The following is a 6,002-nucleotide window of genomic DNA, read 5'->3' on the forward strand; positions in this document are numbered from 1 at the left end:
ATTGAGGTGGTAAGAATGTTTGCACTATCTACATTTAAAGTTACTGCCCTATAATTTTATAAATCCAAATTTCAAAAGGAGGATACTTTAATGAATAACAGAATCCTCTTCTGGATTACTTAATTTCTATTGCCTGTATCTTGCATGTTCATATGAACATATATACACACTTACTACATACAACTACAGACTCCTTGGGGGAAATATAAGAGTTATATAATCACTGAGGATTCGGGGATCTTGCAAAATGCCTGAATTCCAGCATGGTTTTCTCTTATCATAAAATCAAGAGTCCTATTACAATAGGCTCCTAAATTCATAGGGCTTTTTAATTACTGAAAATGATTTAGGTTATTTTAGCAATTATATGAAAACACACATATCTTCAGCTTGCCAAATTGCTGAATAAAAATGATAACATATTAAATGTCCCTTATAAAAAGAAACCCTACAATTCTGAAAGCTTTGCTAAAAGGCCCATTGGGTAAACCAGATTAAAAGTCATGTATCAGTTTGAAACTTCTCAGTTCAAAAGACTACAAAAAGGACTGTGTACATGAAAAATCTTTCCCTAAATTCATCTCTTACAGCTTCAGCTTTCCTATTTCTCCTTCTAATCCAAATTTTGTACTTGATACTTATGTGAAGTTCTGTATTCTCCCTCCATAACAACATTTACTTCTATTCACACATCTCACTTTCACAGTATCCAGTAATCACGTTCATAATTACTTCAAACACATGCCACTCCTTTGAAAGAAAATGGAGACATCCCAGAGCATTTCTTGGCCACTCCTCATTATAAACACACACTTTCAATCATTTGAAAATTCCTATTACACTGCCCCTTGGTATTTCATGTTTTTTTTTTTTGAAAAACAAAAATAACAACTTTTTTTATTTTAAAAGAGTGCATGAGGATTACTTCTGCCTTTGATATTTCTCAAAGAGACAATAGACATTTATTCCAGAGTTGACCCTAAAAAGGCGATTTTTCTTCTTAAAAAAGATAGTGCTTTTCTAAATACAAAATGTCACTTGAATATGTTTCATGAGAATTTATGTAGACATTCTATCTGTGTGTATTCTAGATCTAGAACCAAAGAACGGGTAATACCCATGTTGCTTTGACTTTTTCTACTGAACAGAGTCATACAATGCCATACATTACAAACTACATTACAGTAATTTATAAATGTTCTTTGTCAATAGAATCAGAAGGATAGAACATCTAATTCTTAAGAAACCCAAGCAAATTAAACATCTACATAATAAAATAAAGAAATTTTTAAAAAAAAATTCAATTTAGAAGGGGCATAAACAATTAACTAAGATTTAAAATGTACTCATTTTCTCATTTAAAATTTCTTCTCTTTCAATATAATTTAAAACAAGGACTGAATTAAAATACAGTAATTATTAAACTATCTTCCAGGAAAATCAAGTTTCATTGCACCTTAAGTTTCTGTACAGTTCCATTTATCAGTCTTTGTGCAAGAGTTAGCAATTCATGACACAAGGGTCATGTTTTGCTTTTCCTGCAGAGTTGATGACACTCATCAAACATCTCCAAATTCCTCAAGTATCATCCATTCTGCTGCTGCCTTTGATTTTCCTTTCTTGTCTGCCTGCTCTGCCTGGGCGAGAAGGCAATTACACGTGGCTTCAGCTACTTCTTTAGTTACAAATGTAAATCGCAACTTTCCTCCTCCACTGTTCAAAGCCGGTGTTGGCCTAGTGAGCAAGTCCAAAATTTGAGAAGATAATTTAGTCTTTGCTGCTGTTTGTTGCTATACCCTGACTTTGGCTGCATCTGTTAAGTGCATCAATGTCTTTCTTTCTAGACTTTCTTCAAAATTCTTACAGCCAATGCATTTGCATATTGAAGAACACATTATTTTTGCCTCATAGCATTCACAGTAGTTTTGAAGACATCCTGATCGTTTGCAATTGCAACCTTTGCTATGACGTCAATCGGATTCTCCCTTTTTTCCTTTCCCTATCTTCGGCTTCAAGGCTTCTGGATTTCTGTCAAGGCATGCCTTTATTGCTTTTTGCCTTTCATTTTCATGTTCTAAATTGTTATAACAATTGGTACAATTGCAGTTGTTGCAGAATTCACCATTTGCAAAGCAATCACAATATAATTTTAAACACAGTGATTTTGTACAATTACAGAGCTTTTGGGGTCGACTGGCAGATTCTGAGGGGATTATGCCATTGAATGGAAGCCTTGCCGGGGTCTGGATACCAGTTGTTCCAGTAAAGTTAGAGTTGCTTGCTATAGACACTGCTGTAGCTGAGTAACTTACTGAGCTGGAAGCATTGCATAACCCACATTCCATGTTCCTGGAGCCGGTGCCAGGACAGTACCTGGTGGGAGGTTAGTAAGGTTGGGCTGGATCTGTGGCAGTGGTGTGGCAGGCATGATAAGCCGTTGCTGTGGCTGGCTAGTAGTTACTATTTGGGAAGCTGTATTGATTGGATTTGGAACAACTTGTTTGACAGTCTGAGCTGGGACAAATGGAACTGATATACCTACTGGGGTTGTATTAACAACTACTGGCTTTGCTTGTTGAAGAGGCTGAGTGTTTGTACTGGGATTCTGACTAAGTGGCTGGGTTGCGCTGCTGGCTGTCATGGCAGTAACCAGTTGGACATAATGAAACTTGCTTCCAGACACTTGAATCTGCTGGACATTTGGAGCAGTTGCCAGAGGAATAATTGTCTTAAACTGTGATGTGCTCACTCCTCCAACAGTGATGGTCTGCACAGCTGATTTTACTGCCTTATTTGGCGATTTCAAAGGTGAGATGGCTATTTTATTTGGTGTCTGTGTTGTAGAATTTAAAGTTGATCCAACAACACCACTTTCGGATATTGTTATGGTCTTTGATGGAGTTCCAGGAGTAGATTGTGAAAGAACCCTACCCTCAATGACTGGTGGTGATACTTGAGTTGTCTGTCCTGTAACTGCTTTACTATTAATTGGTTTTGCAAAGATCACCTTCGTGATTATTGGACCAGAAGTTGGTGTTCGAGGCTTCTTAGCAATCGCATCTGGCACCACCTCCATGATCTTCTCCTGCTAGAAAGGTGATCAGGTGCAAAGCCAGCGGCTCCTCCGCCTCCTTCTCGCGCCACGCCCCCAGGGCTCCCAGCAGCCTCAGAAGAGACACAAACCCGGGTTTGTTCAAAATCACGCGCCCAGCGCCATTCCACCGCCGCATCCCAAAATACCTAACCCTACTCTTCTAATAGGAGAGGAAACCAGCACAGCCTATGGAGAACTATCTGGAAACTCATTCCTTCATTCAAGAAATACTTACCGAATGGGGATGGGGGATGGCTCAGCAGCAGATCATTTGCCTAACATATATAAGGCCCTGGGATCGATCCCCAGCTATTCAGCCTTATTGGGTTTTCTGCCTCTTTAGGATACATAAAGCAGTCCTTTGGATATGTGGCTTCAATTCCTGTAAGGGAATCTAATAAATCCTAATTTTTCTGTTCCTCTATAGAACCTGTAGCTAAGACACATTTAGGGACTGAAATTAATTCTAGTGAAATATAATTATAAGGATAAATTAACTCAATTGCCTTTAGGGGTTTCTGGAGTTGGCTGTCCAATTTGATTAGCATTATCTTTCCTAAAAAATATCCTTATTATGGTATACTGAACACTGATAATCTGTGATATGAACAAAATGAATGCCTTTGAAGATCCTAGTTCACCACATGTGAGAGAGAAGGGATGTATAGAGTCTACATAGACCCTTTGAACATTTCTGGAAAGCCAAGGAATATAATGAACATAAGCAATATCGGATGATTGCTTCTTACATCTCTGGAAAAAGTAATTACATATATGAATGAACTAATAAATTCAATTACCCAGTGTCAGGGGTGTATAAATAACCTAAAGTCTTGAAAGTGGGCCCTGAAAAAGAATCTCCTTTGGCAATAGGACTGAAGCTCCTAAAACCAAATATAGTTATCGAGTGAATAATTATGCAGATTAGCTCTTTGCCTCAGATGGTGTCTGAAATTAAGGTGAGGTCATTCTTTTGAAGAGAATGAAGTCCTATAAATTGGTATGGGTACATGTGGGATGATTCCGACGAGTCAGGGTACAATGAATTAATAAATTATAATCTGTTCAGAGGATTGTGTGTGTGTGTGTGTATCTGATTCTGTTATATCTCAAAAAATATTTATAATTAAGTATAATCATTTTAATCTTTAATCTTATGGCCTGAAATATGAAAATGCAAGAATAGTAAAGATGCTTCTGTTTAGTTTGAACAGGTAGAATGAAGCCAGTCTGTAAGTTTAAGCTCTATTCTTCATGAAAAAAGTGTCTATTAAGGCTCTCATAACTCATAAAGATCAGACTACACATTCTTCGGCTTTCCATTGTGGATGAACACCAGTAACTGTTTAGGGACTTCCCAAGCCTTGAGCCTTAGACTGGAGCTTCACCATTTCTTCCCTGTAGTTGAAAGATTTTCATATATGGTTTTTAAACTTCTTTATTTTACTGATGAGTTTCTTTTGTTGTGATTTTTTTCTTTATTTTAGCCCAGGAGTGGATGTAGGATTAAAATTTTTCAATCATTGCAAAAATGAAATGATAGATTTGAAAAAAAGACCTGAAGATTAGGCACTAGCAGCTAAAAACAGTGTTGGGGAAATTTTCAAAAGGTCAGAAAATTTGCACATATATAAATGGGCATTATTTCAACAGTTTGAATGGTCAAAAATATCAACCATCTCAAAATTGATAAATAGGTTCAATGGAATCACAAGAAATTCCAAAAGGTATCATAAGAAGGTACAATATAAAAGGAAATTCAATGGATAAAGAAGAGGCAAAATGATTTTTAAAAGGAAAAGCAATGTGAGAGAGACTGTTTGATACCTAACTTCAACAATTATGACAAAGCTACAATAACCAATGAAGTGTGGTATTGATGCCAATACACCTAAATAAACCAATGATATCACACATTATTGATTTTTAGAAGAGGTTCAATCATACTTGAGGGTAAAAAGGGTAGGTTTATTCAGCAAATTATATTAGAAACACTGAATATCCACAGGCAAAAATTTTTTTCTATACTTCTTGCCCTAAACAAAAATTAAGTCATCCCCCATGGTACAAGGGATGCCCCTTGGGTGTGGAAAGAATGGGCTTGGAAAAGTATAGCTGTTACCCTCTTTTTCCAATTTATTTCCCCTCCATAAAATAACCTAAAAACAAAAGTAAACTCAAATGCATTTAAGTGTAATTATTAAATAGACAAACCAAAAAAGTAAAAATATTATAGAAAACAAGGGAAAATATTTTGGTGATCATATATTAGGTGAAGATTTCCAAGTTTAGTACAATAATTTTGATTCATAAAAAGATCAATAAATAATTTTGATTTATTCAGCATGTGAAACTTCAGCTTTTCATTTTCATATTAACCGGATTCACTTACTTTCTAAAATAATGAATTTCACTACAGTATTTTCATGATTACATACAATGCACTTCAATCAAACTTAGAATACATAAGGTCGATGTTCCCCTCTCCCTTGTTCCTTACTCTAGAAATAGCAAATAGTACACTTTTTACACTCTGATATGTTTTGGGCATATGAGAGAAAACATATATTTGTCTTTCTAAGTCTAGCTTATTTTACTTAATGTAATGATTGCAGTTCCTTTCATTTTTCTGCAAATGACATAATTTCAGCCATCCTATAGATGAATAACATTTCATTGTGTAAGTGCACCATAATTTCATCATCCATTTACCTATTGTTGTGCATATTGTTAAGCCCTCCCTCCATTTTCAGGACAACTTCAACAAGGTTCATTTTTCTATTTTCATATATGGATATAAAATACATCTAACATGTACATGGTAAATATCTTTTTCTTGTGCCAACCCCTCTCACTGGTACCCAAACCCGGAAAAGATTTATTTTTCTCTCCTGCCTTTTGTAGTTTT

The 6,002-nt window shown here is 35.8% G+C and overlaps 1 pseudogene; it reads right to left on the reverse strand.

The window, feature by feature from the left end:
* Nucleotides 1-1,390: 1,390 nt before the first annotated feature.
* On the reverse strand, nt 1,391-3,101 carry LOC141415710 (protein lin-54 homolog pseudogene; annotated as a pseudogene).
* Between the last annotated feature and the right edge of the window lie 2,901 nt (nt 3,102-6,002).

Source organism: Castor canadensis, chromosome 13, assembly GCF_047511655.1.
Source record: "Castor canadensis chromosome 13, mCasCan1.hap1v2, whole genome shotgun sequence".
Taxonomy (NCBI): domain Eukaryota; kingdom Metazoa; phylum Chordata; class Mammalia; order Rodentia; family Castoridae; genus Castor; species Castor canadensis.